Source organism: Ambystoma mexicanum, chromosome 9 (assembly GCF_040938575.1).
Source record: "Ambystoma mexicanum isolate Mex_15411 chromosome 9, UKY_AmexF1_1, whole genome shotgun sequence".
Taxonomy (NCBI): domain Eukaryota; kingdom Metazoa; phylum Chordata; class Amphibia; order Caudata; family Ambystomatidae; genus Ambystoma; species Ambystoma mexicanum.
In genome coordinates this window covers 1,052,777,594-1,052,797,764 of record NC_090931.1, presented here as the reverse complement: position 1 = coordinate 1,052,797,764, position 20,171 = coordinate 1,052,777,594, and positions in this window count along the sequence as shown.

Genomic DNA, 20,171 nt, shown 5'->3' with positions numbered 1-20,171 from the left:
GTAATAGGGCTTCGTAGACCTCCTATTTGCATGGGTTCACCAGCACCATCTGGGGAAGAGGGCAAGGGTTTTACGGAAAGGCCTGACTCCATCCGGCGTTCGGACTTCCGAGCGTCTACCTGGAGGGCTAGGTCTACCAGATCAGAATAGGTGTCAGGAAGGGAAGGAACAACAGAAAGGGCGTCCTTCATAGTGTTACACAAACCTTTGTAGAACACCACGGCTTTCTTGTTTTCTGGCCATGAGGTTTCAGCCGACAACTGGTTGAAGTGTGTGATGTATTCTATCAAGGACTTTCTGCCCTGGGATAGCTCTAGCAGCTCCAGGTCCCGGGACTGGGCTTTATACCTGGTGTCAAATATTTTTGCCAACTCACTCACCAGGAGGTCGAAATCATAAAAAGCCGGGTGATCGTTTTCAAGGAAAGGATTAGCCCAAATAGCGGCAACCCCGGAGAGATGGGAAAGCAGGAAAGCGGCCTTTGTGGTGGAATCATGAAAGACTAAGGGCCGACAAAGGAAATGAAGCTTACACTGATTGATAAAGGTGCGGTATTTTCTGGGGTCCCCCTGTAACTTCTCAGGGGATGCCAATGGAAACTGGGTGGGCAATACCACGGGAGCAGGTGGCGTGAGGAGTGCAGAGGGGCCCGGGGTTGGTGGTGCCGGATCCCCAAATTCGGCATCTGGCGGTAAAGGGTTGCCGGTGCTCTGGATGTTGTCTACGCGATGATGAATCGCGTTTGTGGCAGCCGCCACTTCCGTTCTAAGGGATGCAACAGCTTGCATTAGAGCGGCCACGGGGTCCCCGGCAGCGGGTTCCATCGCCTGAACGACCAGAAAAGGCTTCACAGTCTGCCAAGACTTGATGGTCGTGTAGGCGATGATACCTCCGTCCCCAAGTCCCACTCGAGCAAACAATCAATATACTGCTCGAGCAGCCCTTGAGGCCACAGGTGGTGAATGTCGTCAGCCGGAAACAGGAATGTTGGAAGATGTCCCCCTGACCACTGTAAGGCAAACACGCGGGTTAGATAACAAAAATATACCCTGTGCACAATCCTCAATGTTATCTACAAGGGAACTTACCGTGAGTGGTTGTTTGGAAACCAGTGTTGATGTGGGGTGTTTGTCTGAGGGAGCCGGCAGGGTTAACGACAAGGTAGCAGCCTGGCAATGCACTTGAAGGATGGAATCAACACCTGATACGGAACTTGGTACTGTGAGCCAAACAATATGGCACGTGATCCAGAGAGCAGAGTCTAAACCAAGGGGCAATCCAATTGCAGTCCAGGAGGAAAGCTGAGGTCGTGTCCAGGGGGAGCAGTTCAAAACAAGGTACCAAACAAGGGAAATCCAAGAAGCAGTCCGTGGGAGGAGCCGAGTTCAACGCTAGAAGAAAGCAGGTCCGGGCGAGGTACAAAAGGGAAAGCGGGTCAGAATCCAAGGGCAAAATCCGAGATCAAGAAAAGCAGCGTCACGTCCGTAGTCCGTAGTCCAACCAAGATCAGCTGTGAAGCGCGGATGGGAGTTCGCGCGTCGCTTTTGAACGCTCGCTCCAGTGACCATGTGACCCACGCACGTGATCGTGATCGGACGCTCCCGCGATCACGTGGCTCACACACGCGATTGGACGTGTGGAGGAAGAGCGTCCAAGTGCCAGCAGCGGAGACGTGGAATGCCCGTGGCGCGTCTCCACGGCAACCGCCAATGCAGAAATGGAGAGCGAGGCATAAACCAGCGCCGCTGAGTTCGGCCAACCCCTTGTCGGCAAACCTGAGGGTGAGGATGTGCGATGGTGCGTGTGGGGACTTGCTGTGCTCTATGTCTCTGCCGTGTACTGATGGAATTACGGGGTGGAACAGGAGGGCTTGTGGATGTGGATGGGGGCGTGACAAAGCCAAAAGAGAGGACTTTGAACTGGAACAGTCCCAGGGGCGTTAACAAAGATGTCTTTTCCCTATTGGGTCAATGCACTGGGACCTGCCAGTACCCCTTGGTTAAGTCTAGGGTTGATAGAAAGGTGGCATTTCTGAGTTTATCAATCAATTCATAGATGCGTGGCATGGGATAGGCATCAAAGTCAGAGATGGCATTTTGGCGGAAGTCTATGCAAATCCACCAGGAATGGTCAGGTTTTGTGACCCATATTATAGGGTAGGACCATGGGCTTGAACAGGATTCCATAAAATTCGCTCTTAACATTTTATTTACTTCTTCAGCCACTATTTGTTTACCGGTTTCCCGGAGTCTATGTGTTTTCAGATGTCCCACTTTTGCCTTGGGTATTCTAATGTAGTGATAAGTGCCTTTCACTCTTCCTGGTTTCTCCGAGAATAAATCGGGAAAAGTTATAATTAAATCCATTAAATCTTCTTGGTATTGATTAGATAGCTCTTGAGAAATTAATTCACAGTTATCTATTTCTTCTGGTACCAAACAGGATAGCATCGTAGCATTGGCGGCAGAAGGGTTTTTATTCCACTCTTTTAAGAGATTTACATGGTATAGATGGGTTGTTTGTTTCCTGTCAGGTTGTGCTACTGTATAAGTACAGATGCCTGATTGTTCTAATATTTCATATGGCACATGCCACTTTCATATGACCCATGCCAGTTTGTTTTCCGAGGTAGGCAAGAGGACCAATACTTGTTGTCCTATGGAAAAAGATCTTAGGTTTACTTTTTTTGTCATAGGTGAACTTCTGTTGTGTTTGGTCTTTTTCCATACGTGTATAGACTAGAACTCGAGAAGGTTTCATATGCTCTCGCAATCTGGAAGTGGTTTGCAAAAGGGGAATGGGTGCCTCTTCTCTTCCTTCCCAGGTCTCCCAGAGCATGTCCAGGACATCTCTTGGTTCTCTGCCATAAAGTAGTTAAAAGGAGAGAATCCAATGGATGCATGAGGGGTTTTTCTTACTACAAATAGTACCCAGGGGATCATACGGTCCCAGTTTCTCCCGTCCTTATCTACCAACTTTCTTAGGATCATTTTGAGTGTTTTGTTGAATCATTCTACCAATCTGTCTGTTTGGTGATGGTAAACTGAAGTTCGCTAGGTGGTGATATGGAGCAGCTCCTTAACTTCACCCATGAACTTGCTCATGAAATTGGATCCTTGATCCATCAGGATTTTCTTAGGAATGCAAACCATTGAAAAATATGGTAATAGGTTTTTTTAAATCTGCTGGGTGGTGTTGTTCCACCTAGGGAATGCCTCGGGATATCTGACTGCGTAGTCGACAATCACGAGGACATATTTGTTACCCAGTCTAGAGGTTTCCAAAGGTCCATTGATATCCATCCCAATCCTTGAGAAAGGGACTTGTATTATTGGTAAAGGATTCAAAGGGGCAGGCAAGGGAATGTGAGCACTGGTTTTCTGACATATTTCACATGTCGGAATAAAGTTTTTTATATCAGCATGGATACCTGGCCCATAAAACCTCCCACTGATTTGTGCCTGGGTCTTAGATTGTCCTAAGTGTCCCCCTGTCAGATGTGAATGTGCAATCTCTAGTACGATCTTCCGGTGGGTTTTTGGGATTAGCAACTCAGTGGTACTTAGGCCTTCTGTGGATGTTTCTTTTCTATACAGCAATCCTTGCTTATAGAAGAAAACAGACTTCCCTTCTCTACTCCCTCCCCTTCAGGAATTGCTTGTAAGAAAGTCTCAGCGAGGGCTGGATCATTTCCGCTGGGCAAAGTATAGGTAGGGAAAGATGGCAAGCTCTTCTTGCCTTTTCTCTTCAGTGGTACATGGGTTATCAGCTTCCCCAAAGCCTAAGGTACCTCTCTCTGTAGCTTCTGGTTCATTCTCTTTAAAACGAGGAACTAGAGCCCTTTCAAGAATTAGTGTGACATATTGTCCCTATGATGTATTTCAAATGGAATTTCACCATGATTCTGTAAGAGAACCTTTATGTCTTTCCGGAAGTCAGGATCTATGACGCCTGCTAGAACGTCTAGGCCGAACTTCCAAGCAAGGCCAGATTTTGGGGCCAATCTTATATAACACCCAGGCAGGAGTATCAAGAATAAGTCTGTGAGAATCATTCCTCATTTCCCTGTCAGGATAGTAGCCTCTCTGCTGCTATAGATATCAAAGCCTATTGATTCTTTCATGGCAATAGAGGGATCTGAAGCTCTATGACTAAGCTTCTGGAATTGTAGGGTTTGCCAATTTGTTTCAATTGAGTCACATCTCACTGCTGACACCACATGTAAGGAAGGCATGGTATCAATAGTAAGACAGACGTAAGTGACCACAGTTCAAGGGTACTTATTGAACTTTGAAAAGGGTTTGAAAAATGCCTATCTAATCCTAGATCTACAGATGGGAGCAAGCTATGATCATCAAATAATAATAACGCAGTGCTCGCAGTGTCTTGTCCAAATTAAAGGGCCTATACTAATAAACCTTTTGCCAATCCCTACTTCTAAATTCAAACAGTGTGGGACATAATGTTATGAAAAAGAAAGAAGTGTTCACAAAATGAAATGTCAGGATGATCAGGCTGTTGGCCTCCCTTCCCCTCATTTTCAGCACAGAACAAGGCGGTACACTCGAGTTTAGCACAGTCTTCTCTAGCATGAGGTTATAGTTCAAGACATAAGCATCAGGGCCTTCCGTGTCCAAGTCTCTTTGCTTTTCAAAAGCCTCTTCATTCAGGGGGTCTGATGTGACAAACAAACGATAAGTTCTTTTCCCTTTTCAGATTATCACAAGTACTCAAGTTCTTAGACAATTCACTTTTCACCTCGAATCCCCATCAGCCGGGCTCATATCCTTTCACCACAATGTTCATACATTATTTATGCATCGAATTCCTCGTAGGGTATTCTTTCTCGGGCGACACATGGTTCACCCCCGATCCCCCTCAGTGGGACTCAGATCACCCTCGGTCGGGCTCAGATCTCGGACTTAGGTTCTTTTTAACACAATGTTCATAACTTTACACAAACTTGCTTCAACCAAAAACTTTGTAGGCTGATCTCCCTCCAACAGGCCTGGACCAACTTTATATACACTTTGATGAACTATCAAAGACTTTCGAATGTTCACAGGTTTTTGCTTGACCCATTGCAGAAACTCTTTGATTTTACAATTCTTTATCACTCTTCACATTTGCCACCTTTCAGCTGGATATCTAACAGAGACTTTCAAATGAGCACCCATGTGGTGCCAGACCACTCTGTTTACGGTATCGTATCTTGGCTTCAAAGTTCAATCACTCATCCGCTGATTCATTGTGTTCACATCGCTTGCCACATACTGTCACGGCCATAGCCCCTGGCCTGGGGACTCGGGGTCTCTGGGCCTCGCCACAATGTTCCTGTAAGGCCCCAAGGGCCCAATCATGCCCCTCTCGGCTGTCCTGGAGCCAGTCCTGGCGCCTTTGGCGCCAAGCTCATATGGCAGATGGAGTTGCCATTGGGGAATGGACCAACATGACTGCCCCCACAAGGTTCAGTTCGGAACTGAACCATGCAGTCTAGCATTCAGGGCGTGGTCCGCCCTGGAGGCACCTGGGATACCTGTAGGCTATTTAAGCCACACCTGAGCTGAAGCACATGCTTCGTGTTGTTCTGCACTCGCAGCGTGACGTTCACTGGGAACTGCTTGCAGCATTCCATGCCTGCATCTGGGGAGAGAAGAAGAACACCATTATTCCTCCTTACCTGTTCAGCAATCCAGCTCCTCGATCGCTCCGGAGTCTTCTCTGGAACATGTCCTCACCAGCAAGAAACATCTAAGGGAGAGAGAGAGAGAAGAGGACAATTTAGTAAGCGTTTGTCTTCCGATTCTAATGCCTTTCAGACTCGCGCTTACCTACCGAAACTCTATTCGACAGTGGTCCGGACATCTTCCACTCTGCGTTCCACTTCCATCTGATCGCACTTCTTCCAGAAACTTCTGGGTGACCTGCAAGGGAAGAACAGCACAGGTTAGCCAAATTCCAAAGACGCTCATAGCACCGCGCTTCGCGCTTTCACTCACCTTCTCGAGCATCGCCCTCTCCATCAACTCGACGTCTTCATCATCCCTTCTGCAACTACGAGAAAAGGAGGAAATTAACAGGGCAACTACTATTACGGACACACACTCTTTAAGAATTATAGACTTACCTCAAGAGCGGAGTCGCAGCAGGACTGGACTCCCGGGCCCACGCCAGTGAAGTAACTTGGCAGTAAGGTGCCCAGCCACGACGCGCCCCTGCACAGAACTGCAGGACGGAGAGAGCATTTTATCGGGATACCAGGTGAGGAGGACTCTAAGGGGTTAAAGGGGGTACTTGGGAGGTGGGCCCCGAGACAAGGAGATTGTGGCTAAAACAGAACTCCTGTCTTCAGAATAGACCCACGGCAGAACTATTCCCCGGGGGAGGTGAACCCGAATCGGAAGCGATCCAGTCCAGTTGGGTGGCGCTTCTGTGGATACAAGGTGAGCTTTACACATACGCTTCAAAAACTGTTCTTGTCTCTTTTCACTAGAAAATGTTGCTGCTTCCATCCTTAGCTTCAACAGAGACCGATCTGGTATCAGTCACCCCAATTTACCGGCTGTGCTGACTTCACTGGCACGGCTTTGTTGTAGGAGCCAAGGACAGTATCACAGCAGCGCACAATTCTCCCTGCCTTGAATATTGACGTGGTAGAGCCCCGGGTGCCTCTGAAACACAATACAGCATTCTTCAGCTTCGATTCCTTGTCTTACCTTTCCTATTCTCGAAGGTTCCTAAAAGTAACAGTCTTTCACTGAACAAATCAAGGGCATGATGGAAGTCAGGTGTGTGTAATGATAAGCAATTTCCTGACCTTGCCTTACCATTGTTTTGGGACATGTCAGGTATACCGCTCTAGTGTTAGTCCATTTTCGCTGATGGTGAGCTGTCCGTGAGAAAATGTTAGTGTCGGGAAAGGGTCGGGGGGGGTTGAGTTCCTAAGTATCCTACCTGGTAGGATGGGGTAAAGGTGTTACAGGGAAGGGTATACCGCATCACACCATCCGGTGTCCCACTTCTACGCCTCGAGCACCCCGCACCCAGGTGATCCTCCCGCACTGGTCCACCCCCAGGAACTGGATACAAAATTGATGGCTGTGTCCTGGCCACCTGGATGACAGATACCTGGGGACTAGCGGGTGAGACACCTCCAGGTTTCTCAGACTACACAATGCCATGAGTACAGCCTCTTCCTTGGTAGGACCTCATGCACTGATCGCAATAGACTTGGAGAAGGCCTTTGACTCAATGGGCTGGGAGTTCCTCTGGGCAACTATGAGAAGGTTTGGATTTGGCTCCAGATTCGTACAGTGGGTGCAATTGCTATAAACTGACCAGGGTAGCATGAGTCAGAGTGAATGGGTGCATCTCGGGAGCCTTACCGCTACAAAGGGGAGCTAGGCACGGCCGCCAACTCTCACCACTCTTGTATCTTTTAGCAATGGAGCCACTGGTCAGCAAGGTAAGGGCGCCCCCCCTGCTGAAGGTCTTTGCCTGGCCAGAGGGCAGGGAAGAACGCACATCGATATACATAGACAATGTCCTTATCAACAGAAGTGACCCCAGAAATGTGGGCCAGGGAGTCATGGAGGTGTTCAGGGAGTTTGGGGAAGTAAGTGGTATCAGGATAAACTGGGAGAAATCAGTGTTCATGCCAATAAAACATGTGGAGGAAGCGATCCCTGAGGGGTGACCCCTCGTGATAGCGCTGGGTTCCATTAATTACTTGGGCATCAGAGTTTGGAAAGGGACATCAGAGTTCCTCCAGAACAACTTGGACCCAGTCCTGGACAGACTGAAAAGGGATGCCAAGCACTGGGCGACTCTCCCGATTTCGATGTTGGGCAGGGTTAATCTATTTAAAATGATGGTGCTACCATGACTGCTCTATATTTTACAGAACTCTGCAGTCAAGGTCCCAGCAGGGATGTTTTGAACCATTGAGAGACTGCAGAGGGAGATTATATGGGAGAACAAAACCCGGAGGATAACGCTACGAACACTGACCTGGTCGGTGTTGGATGGTTTGCTGGTGGTCTCAAACGTTAAGCACTATTATTGGGCATCCCTGCTGTTGGATATGAATGAGTTGATGTTCGGCGAGCCGGAGCTGCTTCATACTACATTGGACCTGAGCAGGATGTGAACAGGGCCGGCATGGCAGAGGTTATACGGGCCTCGGCCCCCGGAGGGGATGACGCAACCTGGGATCTGTATAATGCACTCTAGCAGAACGGTTCTTAGAGAGATGGGCTGGGAGTGGGTTGTGACCAAAGAAGCCCCCATTTGGGAGAATGCAGACATGCCGGAAGTATGCAAACTGGGCAGGCAGAAAAGGTGGCAGGATAAAGGGGTAGGGTAAGGAAAGTGCAGGACATCCTAGTGCAGAACCGACTTGCCACCTTTCAAAAGCTGCAAGAGAAGTTCAGCCTGCAGGATAGGGAAGGCTACACATACACCAGACTGCAGCATGCAATGGCCCAAGAGCAGCAGGACACATGGGACATTCCCGAGAGGTCCCTGATCGAAGCTAATCTTATGGAGTCGGAAAGTCAGGGGAAGGCAATCGCACAGTTACCAAATAATTAGCAGGTTCACTTCCAAGCCCCTACCGAAGTTGAGAGAGAAATGGGAGACAAACCTAGGGGCACTGGAAGAGGAGGTATGGGTGGAGGCGTTATGTTCATAGAAAGAGGCCAGCACATGTGCCTGATACAATATAAGATCCTGCATAGGGTGTAATATACTCGGGACTGCCTCATTCTGATGGGCATGGCACTTGACTCCCAGTGCCTGAAATGCGGAGAGGGGACCGATTCATTCTTTCGTGCACTGTGGGAGTGCCCAGAGGTCCAATACTTTCGGGCTGGGTCAGAGCCAAGACATCCAGGGACATTGCCACTCTGATTCCAGAGGAGCAGAGACAATGGGGCAACTCAGGGAACTAGGTGGGACAAGTGATAATGGGGAAGGTACGAGGGAAGGGAAGGAGGGATTTCGGAAGGCGAACGCATTGGATGACTTTTCACATTTGTTGTTTGTGTTTATGGTTATGTTGTAAGTGCACAGCATACCATAAAGATGGTTTGAAAAAATAGGAAAGCTCCACAAAGTCTCGAGATTACCTTTCTTATGTTCAAACAGTTCCACAAATCCTTGGGGTTCCCTTCCCCAAGTTCAAGGTAACACAGTTGCACACAATCCTTGGGGTTCCCTTCCCCAAGTCCAAGACAGCACAGTTCCAAAGAAAAGGGTCTTCAGGACTCTGTCCTCAAGACTGTATTTTAGTTCATCAAACCCCAGGGTTCTCTTCCCCAAGACTTTAACATAGCAACTTTTACTTGTTTTCAGTTTTTCAATGTTCAACACAACTCCAGGTCAACTTGAAACTCCTTCTGGATTGCATTAACAGTTCACTTAACATTTTCTTGCTTGGTTTGTGTCACAATGTCTTTGATTTTCACAATTGAGAGTTCCCTGGTCTAGATGCAGAGGTCAGACCACACAGTCTACCCATCACAGGTCGCGCAACCACGAACCCTAGGCTCTTCAGCCCACACAGGTTCTTCGGTATTTGCCCTTGTGTAAAAAAATCACATTCACTTAGCTTGTCCTTGTCGGCCGCTTGTCTTTATGTACAGTTTCACACTCTCCTGGCTTATCCTGGTTAGCCTCTTGGTTTTACCACAATGTATCACACATCCTTTGCCAGTCTTTGGCCTTGACACACTGTATGCATTCACAAAGTTCACTTTGTGGTGGTTTTATTTATTCCCCACCTTTCTGTCATGATCTTTCACATGTGCATTCTTATTTCGTATATGGCTTTCAAATGGGCACTTTCCCATTTAACTTTCATCAACTCATAGCTTTGCAACAAAGTTTTCATTTAGTTTGGTATTCAATATTTGTGATTTGACTTCGCATCTTAATTTAGATTCAGCCCGTGGCTTTGGGTTTATTTAAATTTGTATGTGTCATTTTATTCAGCATTCTATTTGGTTCATATGGCATTTCTGACTTATACGTAGCCCTTAAGAGATCCGTGGCTTCAAGTGCCATTCCCCTGCACTCACCAGTCCTCAGCGATCCTTTACGGCGGCTACGTCGCACCACTTCTGCCTTGCCATCTGGCTTTGCATCCCTTTCGTGGCAGCTGGCGGATACTTTTCTTCTTTCTCCTAGCTCCGCAACTCCAGCTACTTTTTCCCGACCACAGAGGCTCTGACACATGTGGAATTCTAGCGGCCCAACTCGCCCTGGCTTGCCAGGTCTTCTGGGTCATCTGCCGCATCCTGGCTCTCTTTCAGGACCCACCTTGGCTGCCTCCTCACAGAAAAGACTCCCTACTGGCCTCTCCCACACAGGCCTCCCAGTTGGTCATCATGTTGCTCTTTACCTCTCCTCTTATACACCTGCAACCACTTGACAGGTTGCAGGTGTGAGCTCTCAATTGGGATTGCCTGACTGTAGTTAGAATGACATGCCTGACCTTCCCAACACTCTGCAGGCATCTTCCTTGTCCCAGTAATCGAGTGGTGAAATGAGTTACAAGTGTTCACCACCCCTGGTCGCCTCTTCCTCATCCCAGTACTGTCATGGGAAAAATAAGGGGAAATGAGGGTAGATGTTTTACAGTAGCCTGTGAAGTTTGAGGAGGGTTAGGTTGATTTTCAGAAGGGAAAGGGGGATAGCATGTTTTGCTTGTCTATGCTAGTCTGCATTGCTTCAAAGACTGTTTTGAATAGAGATGCCAGCAGCTCTCCACTCCCATGAGAAAGGGAATAGTTTGCCTCTTCATTTGACCATGGGCTATTTGGCTGAAAATCCATGGGAACTGGGAACAGTTGAACTTTGAGAAACAGGACTTTCTGGAAAATGCCATTAGGCATTTGTGTGATGTTTTAAAATGGAGAGCACCGGATTAGGTTCTCAGAGAAAGCTTCTTTGGAGAGGGAAGACGTATCGCTCTCCATCCCATTGTGAGGATCTCTCTACCAGCCTGCTGCAGAGCTTTCCACTGATGTCTTGGCAAAGATGATGAAATGTCTTACAGCTGTGCCAACAGTAAAGTATCCTATCTAATCTACTTTTATTTTTGTTGCATTTATTCATGTATGTATGTTTTATGGGGGAATAAACGTCTGTAAAGTTTTTTCATTTAGTGTACTGGGGATAAAGATAAGCAAATTACACGGCCAGAGTAGGGGCCGTGTAGTTATGGTTAAATTGCTAATCCCATAGGAAGAGCACTTTTTGGGCGGCTTATAACTTCGCTCCCCCTGGACGAATCCTCACCAAACTTTGCAAGGAAAGTATATGGCCCACTCTGATTCTTTCTGTCAAGTTTGGTGAGGGGGGGCAAAGTTATAGGGGGGTCCCAAAATGTATTTTTTTCCCATAGACAATGGGAAAAAACTTTGCTCACGCCTACAGCCCAACCGCTGGACAGATTTTTTTTGGTGTAAATCCAGTCGTAAACGTATAGCAAAATAATTAGTGATATCTATGTCCGCTCCGCGGACACACTTCCCTGTTCGTAGACATAATGAACGTTTTTTCACTGAATATATATATATATATATATTTGTTGAAAAAACTTTGTTAAAGGGTCGTTATGGGTAAAAGTAAAACCGAAAAACACCAGGAATTGAACAGTTATGAGCTAAGCAACCATAACTTGTGCCACCACCGTGCACTGCTAAGAATAACACCGAGGACATCAAAGATGGCATCACAAATATCATTGATGACATCACTGATGACATCACATGTGAAAGAAGCCTACTTCTGTGGTACACAAAATCCCACCAGCTACCTTGCAAGCAATAAAAGATGCTGTTGATCCATATTTTTTAATACAACAGTCCTCTGTATATACTACAACACATCATTCTGCAGAGGAAAGCAATTTCGAAGTGCTTTTGAAGCGGTAATCAAGGAGCATTAGAAACACTGCCCCCTACCTTAGAAGTAACACATGTGCAACATCTTCCCGTGTCCACCTGCCCCTCCATATTAGTGCTTGGTGCCTCTTCCCTCTTTTCCCTCCCCACATTTCGTTCTAAGCTCTCCTGCCAAAAAATAAATACATCAAAAAACAACAAAATAACTTTTCCTTTAGAAACCACCTTTCACAGTTATAAATTAGAACAAAAAAAAACTTGGACTCCATCTACTTTACATTTCTCAGTAAAGTAAATAGACTCAATAAGATTTTCCAACATTTCCATTAGCATGTTGTGCTATGCTAATGGGAATATTGTGGTGTTCATCCCCCGTTCCAGGGACTGGAACAGTGGATACCAGCCCGGCAGCCCAAATTATCAGCCCAATCGAAGCAAGGGTGGATAACGAGGTCTTTGGAACATTATCCCCCCATTCCAGCCCCTGAAATGGGGGATGAAGGCCATTAGCACCCCAGGTTCCCAAATCGGGATTTTTATTTTTTTCCTACACTGCGGCGTCCCGGTGTAGGAAGGAAAATTCTTTTCCAAGATGGCCACCATGGAAAGAGAAGGCGGGGTTCCATACAGGAACCCTCTTCGCTTTCCATGGCAGCCTGCAGAAGGCGAAGAGAAAACCCGATGACCATATTACAACAAGCACATTTTTCTTCCCTTTCAAAGCTATTCAACTTTCGAATAACTTTACCACAAACTTGTCCCTCGTGGTCATGGGCAGTAGCCAGATTATCCGGATCATGACCTTATTCCATGACCAAGACAATGTGGCCACTGCTCATGGCCACAGGCTATACCTCAGTCACCAAAGGTATATCACTAGGTGTTGTATATACATTAGGACACTTGTCAAAAAATAAAACACAGGAACGTTTGCAAAACCATGCTTTAAGGTCCTTGTCAATGCTCCTTACACAAGTTTCCTGGAAATCCACCCATGTTTTATTTTTTGAAAAGTGTCAAATGTATGCACATACAATAGTCATATAACTTAGCCCCCACTTGACAAAATCCATTCAGACTTTACAAAAACATTTATAACTAGATCTTAAATCTTTTTGCAAACTTTTGTGTAGATTCATCAAATTGCACCACATTTATAAGCCTTTACAATATTTTCATATCCCCCTCTAATTTTGCCCCTCCTGACAGAATCTCACCAGACTTTGCAAAAACATTTATATCTAGATCTATAATCTTTTTTGCAAACCTTTGTGTAGATTCGTCAAATGGCACCACATTTATAAGCCTTTACAATATTTTGGGACACCCCCCTCTAATTTTGCCCCCTTAGGATAGAATCCCACCAAACTTTGCAAACTCATTCGGAATCAGGTCATGAATATAATTGCAACATTTCATGCAGTTTCATTAAGGGGCACCAAAGTTATAAGGCATCCAAGAACTGCTTTTCACCAACCCTGTAATGCAGAGGTGTCGGCGAACTTCACAGGACTGTTCGCAGACATTTACGGCGCAAAACACCTGTTCTTTTGCTTCTTGCAGCCATATCCCATCCCATCCTCATCACGACTCACCTCCCCAGAAATTATTTGATAAGTTTGACAAGTGGAATGTTGTGTGTTTTTATATGTTTTTACTGCATCGGACGTGCCCACTGATTGGATGGTGAAAAGCGTGAAGTATGTCAGATTTTTGGCAATGCCCGCCACGGATTCACGGACAGCGGCCGGTGTCCGCGGACATTGCCAAAAATCTGACATACTTCACGCTTTTCACCATCCAATCAGTGGGCACGTCCGATGTCCACATTGCCTTCTAAGCCAGTTGGAGCCCTATCCACGGACCGAACAGGAAAATGGGTCCACAGACCGAACCCAGATATCACACTTTTTTTGGACTTACTTTTTGGTTGTTTTAAAAAACTACTGGACGGCTTAAACTTTGCTCCCCCTAAACAAATCCTCACCAAATTTTGCAAAAAAGTATATGGCCCGCTCTGAATTTTTGGGAAGTTTGGTGAGGTTCCGTCCAGGGGGGGCAAAGGTATAGGGGGGTCCCAATTATTTTTGTTTTCCATAGACTGAATGGACAAAAACTTTGCGCACGTGTACAGCCCAAACCGTTGAACGGATTTTCATCAAATTTGCGGCAGGAGCGGTGGCTTGGTCCCGAAAGCTTGCTTTTGTAACTTTGGTGATAATCCGTCCTGTACTTTTTTAAAAAGCAGGTAAAATGTATGTCTTAAAAAATCACTGATATCTGGCTCTGCTCGGTGTGGTGTGATGTCGGCGAGGATTGGACGCGCCCGGTGGTTGGCTGGAGGGAAGCGTGATGTAAGTCATAATTTTGGGTAACGCCACCATATTGCATCCGAGGATAGTGCGGCACTGAAAGGGGCTGCAAAACATGCTTTCCGGCATCTGGTGGTGGGAAGAGGGGATGGAAAGGGTGGGGAGTGTATCCGTGCATACTGCACCAATTCACGGGTACCTCCTCAGGCGACTACCTTGTGTGGTGACTGCAGGCAGCCTTCGTTATGTCACAATAGGTCCTGAGGTGACCTCTTTCTGTGGTGAGTGCTGGCAGGCCCAATTGCAGATGGGGAGTGGATTGCACATGACATGAGCATTTTCTCAAAAGGGGATTCTATGCTGTGTTGTGTGTGGTAAGCCCCTAGCGCCTTGGATGCATGGCTGGCCTTGCACCAAAAACTATGTCTACTGGTTGCAAGTAGGTTTCACATTGTTGCCTGGTTACAGTGGATATTTCATGTGTTGGGTTGTGGGCATTGCCAAGATTACTGAGTACTGTACTGTACTATGATGTATTGGTTCTGTGTACTTGATAGAGTGCTGGGAGCAGGGGCAATGTTCTGAAGATTTTGTGGTTTGGTTGACAGTAGTAAAATACTATGTGAGTGGAAGTGGGTAGAGGTGCCGGAGGCTGTGTTATGTTTGTGGATTCTCCTAACTGCCTACATTGTTACATGCATGGCTGTATTATGGTGCGGGTTTTGGGTAAGAGTGACGGTGGCTGCATTACATTTGTGGGTTCTGGTACCTGGCCACAAGTTCGTATGCATGGCTTCATTACTTTGCGGTGGTGTGGCCAAGGCCTAGGCTCTTGGGTGCATGGCCAAAGGCCGTCGGCCATGCACCCAAGAGCCTATGCCTTGGCCACACCCACCGCAACATAATGCAGCCATGCATGCCAACACTGTGATATTGCTATATGGATGCCACAAATATGTTCATGGGGTCATTTCTTTTTTCCCTTCGCTCTTTAGGATAAGTTGTTACAACCATACGGTGCTGCACCGCACTGAGCCCTTAGGCAACTGGGCGCTAATCTTACATGTTGCGAAAATACAGGCAAATTAAAAGAAGTACAGAAATGAACAACAGACTTTATAGATATACATAGTGTGAACATCAGATAGAGCAGAATTTAAATATACACATCACATTTACATCAGATTTACAATGTACAAGATATTTGCAGGGTAGTGAATGACAGGACATGAATAAACAATAGGTGTGGATTCTTGCTCATGGAGCCATCATTTAGTCTTTTTCAGGGAATAAGTGGTAGGACGTTTCCTCTCTTAAAGAGACAGGGAGGGCATTCCATTTTCTGGCCACGAGGACAGGGAAGCTAGCCCTTCCTGCTCGTTGCTGCCTGAAACGAGGTATATTAACACCGTGTTTCATAGCCGTTTTAATAGTCCGTGCAGATGTGTGGCGAGAGATAGTGTTGGACAGGTAAGTGGGAGTTTGGTTGGCAAGGCACTTATGCGTCAAGAACAAGGTTTTGTAAGCTATTCTTTGGTTGATGTTGAGCCATTTTTACAAGTGTCTAATTTCAGAGATGTGATGATTCTTAGGGATATTTATAGCTGCTCAGATGGCGTTGTTTTGGAGAACTTGCATTTTATTGAGGTTTTGTTGAGACGCGCCAAGGTAGAGTGCATTACAATAATCAAGCTTAGAGAGGACTAAGGCTCTAGCTATTGTAATACAGTTGGCTGAGGATAGGTAGGGTCGGCAGGCTGTGATAAGCTTACAGGTATAGGCGGATGAGGAGGCCATGGCGTCAGTTTGTCTTGTTAGTGTTAATGCCGAGTCTATGTAAATTCCTAGTGTTTTCACCAGATTGGCAACTTTAATTATGTTGCCGTCAATGTTAAAAGAGGAGAATAGTACACCTAATTTGTTCAGGTTGGCAGGCGAGCCTAGGAGGAGAAGCTCTGTCTTATCGTCGTTAAGACAGAGCCCGTGCTTCACCATTGATTTTATTTTATTTTTTATTGTGCATATTAGCCAAAGCAAATTTTGACTTTTTACACAAGATACAAAATCTTAAAAACATATATAACTAAGTTACATCATTTAAAGCAAATAAAATTATTGCTTAAAACTTTACTCAACTGCACCACTGTAAATATAGCAGACAAAATCAAACAAACGAAAAATGACCATACTCTCAATAAAAAAAAGCATCATGACATATACGAAAGAATTGCTCACCTCACCAATTTATATGAGAACGTGATCAATCAATTTTAGATCATTAAGAAATTTGACCACTTCCATTGTCAAAAAGACTTCATTGCCTGAAATAATTATCTTCTACATATCGTTAGGATCTAGCCATCTCTCCATATCAAAGAACCTCTGCAATCTCCTCGGTCTTAATTCCCTTATCCCAGAACAAAATAACAAGAGATGTTTAGTTGTATGTTTAGAATTCGCATCACAGTCCTGACATATGTCAGACAGAAAGCCAGTTTTATCCCGTATATGAAGTATTTCCAAGGTCGGAAAAACATTTAGTTTGAATCGAAAGAAGTTCAACCTGGCCTTAGGATCGGAAAATTTTTGTTAGTAAATTGGTAGAAGAGCTCTGGGTTTGTCATAGGCTGACAAGTTCATAGACAGCTTAGCTGTTCATAGCCTATCAATTGTCCTAATTCAGTCTCTTCTCTTGATAAATTCCTTAGATTTTAAGGGATTGGGATTCAAGGTGTCTATATCTGAGTCCGCTGAAGCATGGATGTCAGAACATTTGGATTTAAGTTTCTTGTCTCCCTTTAGCAGTTGAATACGAACATCCTCATAAAGAGAGTCCGCTTGAGGGACATTAATCAGTCTAAATAGCAAGACCCATCTCAATTCCATAGATAGTAGAAGAGAAAGCAGGCCCATCTCATAACGAATAAAGGCCACAGGAATAGAGTTGGGAAGATTCAAGACTCTTTTCCATATCCTTGCTTCAACACGTGCCCAGTTAATTTCGAAACTTTGAATATTGCACTCCAATCCAAATAGCAAAGTCGGTATGATCTTCCCCACATAATACTTTATCAACAGGGTATGGGAAAATGTACAGTATTTTGAATAAATCTTAATCAAATGGAATCCCAGATTTGTTGCTTCCAAATCCAAGGCGTTATTCAAGTCCAATTTGGTTGGACAAGTAGTGATCTCAGAACCAAGATATACAAGTTCCCCTACCAAAGGGACTGCGCAGCCATCAATTTCCCAAGAAAATGACTTTGTTTTAGTCAGAGGACGCTTAAAAAGCATCATTCTGGATTTGTCTGGGATAATTTTCAGACCATTAGCTGTAATTAGCCTTTGTAGGCCAATTTGTGTATAATCCAGAAGGATGATGTCGTCCGCATAGACTAACAGTGACAACCTGATCTCTCCAATCTTAGGGCTGACCAACAGGAATGTCGGAAAACAATGGAGTACATCTGATATATAAAGATTAAATAAAAAGGGGGCCACTAAGCAACCCTGAAGGGCTCCTCTCAGAATGCAAATCTCCTGCGAAAAATTGCCAGCACTAGATAACCTTACTCTCAGGGTGGAGTTATGGTGCAATTCTATAAGAATAGCCAATAAAGAATCCAGAATCCCCCAGGTGTTCAGTTTCCACCACAAACGCTCTCTATTTACAGGGTCAAAGGCCTGGGATAGATCTACCCAGGCCCTATAGAGAGGTCTCGCCCGCTTAACTGTACTTCCAGAACTCAAACAAGTAAGGATGAGGTTCTTAAGTGTGGTAGATAGGCCTCTACGGAATCCCGTCTGGAATTTAGAGAGAATTCCCTTTGCCATGGCCCAATCCTCAAGATCTCTAAGGACCAGGGCAGAAAATATTTTGCTGTCCGCGTCCAGAAGAGAAAATCGGCCGATAGTTAGCCTCCGTTAGGCAATCGCCATGCTTAAAAATAGGAATTATAATGGAACTTCTCCAGGAATTAGGAATGGTGGCAGTTCTAATGATGTCGTCAAATAATGCCTTTAAGGTCCTCGACCCAAGATTGGGGTTTGATTTTAAGATTGCGTTGGAGAGTATATTCGGCCCTGAGACCATGATTTAATTATTAATGATTTGATCTCTTCCACATAGCAGGATAGGACCCAATTCCCAGGGAGTGTATTAAACAACACATTATTCTCTGGTGAGCCATAGATCTTAGTGAAATGCTCAACCCAGGACTGCTCCTGTATAATGGTTTCTCGTCCTTGTATATTTTTTTTATTGATCAGAGATCAGAAATTACGAGAGTTTTTGAGACAAACCATTTTTAACATTGTCTCTCTTTCTATCTGTGCTCTGATTGACCGGTGCGATCTCATCCAGTTCCCAAATGTATTGTTTATTTGCCTGGACTCTAGAGAATATTCGGTTTTAGCCTTAGTAGATATTTTTAGGAGATAGAGCTCCCTTCGTCTTTATCTCTTTTTTTTAGGATCCCAATATCAAAACAACGGGCATGAGATGTTTTATTTTTAACTGACCCCATTTGAGGAGGAGCCAGATTCCATAACAGTTTTACAAAATTGTTTGGTTCAAAATGGAGCAAATACTCCTGTTCATTCCAAGCAGAGGTCATTATACCTAACCTGTAGTTCAGATTCTGACCCCCCCCCTTAACAAATCTAACCAGCCTATTACCAGCTACATTGGAAGAGAGAATCTGTTTCATGTAGATAGTTTTCTGAGTCAAGGGAATACAAAAGGAGGCAGTCAACATGGCATGGTCGCTCAGCTCTTCTTCTATGATCTTAAAACAACCACACTTCTCAAACAGACCCTGAGATGCAAAAATATAATCAATGGTCGAGTGTGACAAACCCCTTCTCTAAGTTGGGGCAGCACTAATATCATAATCCAGATTTCCATTAAAGGCCAACAAACCCCATTCTCTCATAAATTCAAAGCACATTCTACCATCGAATCTCCTTTACTTTCTCTGAGCCAAAAATGACATATTATCCCCCAAGCAATATGAGTTAAAGTCTCCCATAATTAATATCTCATCTGCAGGGTATTGCATCGTAAAGCCAATCAGAAGGTCCCACGATTTCTCCACAAAGGCCATTATCAGAAACCGAGCAGGGTTCCAATAAACATTTACCATTAGCCAACCCCTGTTCCTTTTAGTGTCCTTCAGCTGTCAGACACGCTCTTGCCCTCGTAGTGTAGCCAAGGAATTCTTCTCGCCAATCTACCAAACTAGCTGATACAATGAACAACCAGAACAGTGGATTGGTGAAAAGATGGAATGCCAACGGTGAACCCGGAACAACAAGGAACAGGATAATGGGACGAGATGTCTCCCCGGATTGTACAGGAAAAGGACCCCAGGCAACTGCAAGAAGAGCAATGGTCAGAATAGTGCAATTCGTGGCAGTACTTGATATCCAAGAGTAAAACCAAACACTAACCTGTGCAGTATAAAGAGTTCTTGAAACACCAGACAGTTGTAGAAGCCGAACCTGTATCTTCGTGGCAGAACCAACACTCAATAGTGTAAACCAGACCGTTCAAACAGGAAATAAGGGAGAGAGAATCCAGCAGAGTCTCCAATGGTCCAAAAGTACACAAAACCTAACCCGACGGCACGCAGACGCCTAATGGTACACCAAGGCAGTCTCTAGTCCGTGTACCGGAGGTGTAAAAGTTCCTAAAACAATCCAAAGCCAGAAGGGGTTCCAAGGTCCAAATGCGGGGAGTAGGGCAGATAGCAATCGGAGGTAAGTGAGGTGAGAAGAACGTTGAACTCAGAGCGGGACTGGGACAGACAGCAAGGTTCACAATGGGTACAGGAAACAGCAGAGCCGATTGAGTTCTGTGTGGGCTCCGCTGTATCAATGGCGAAAGGAAAAAATAATCCTGAGGCAGTTCGTGGTGGAACAGCAATGCGGGCAGCAGAAGTACAAAGGG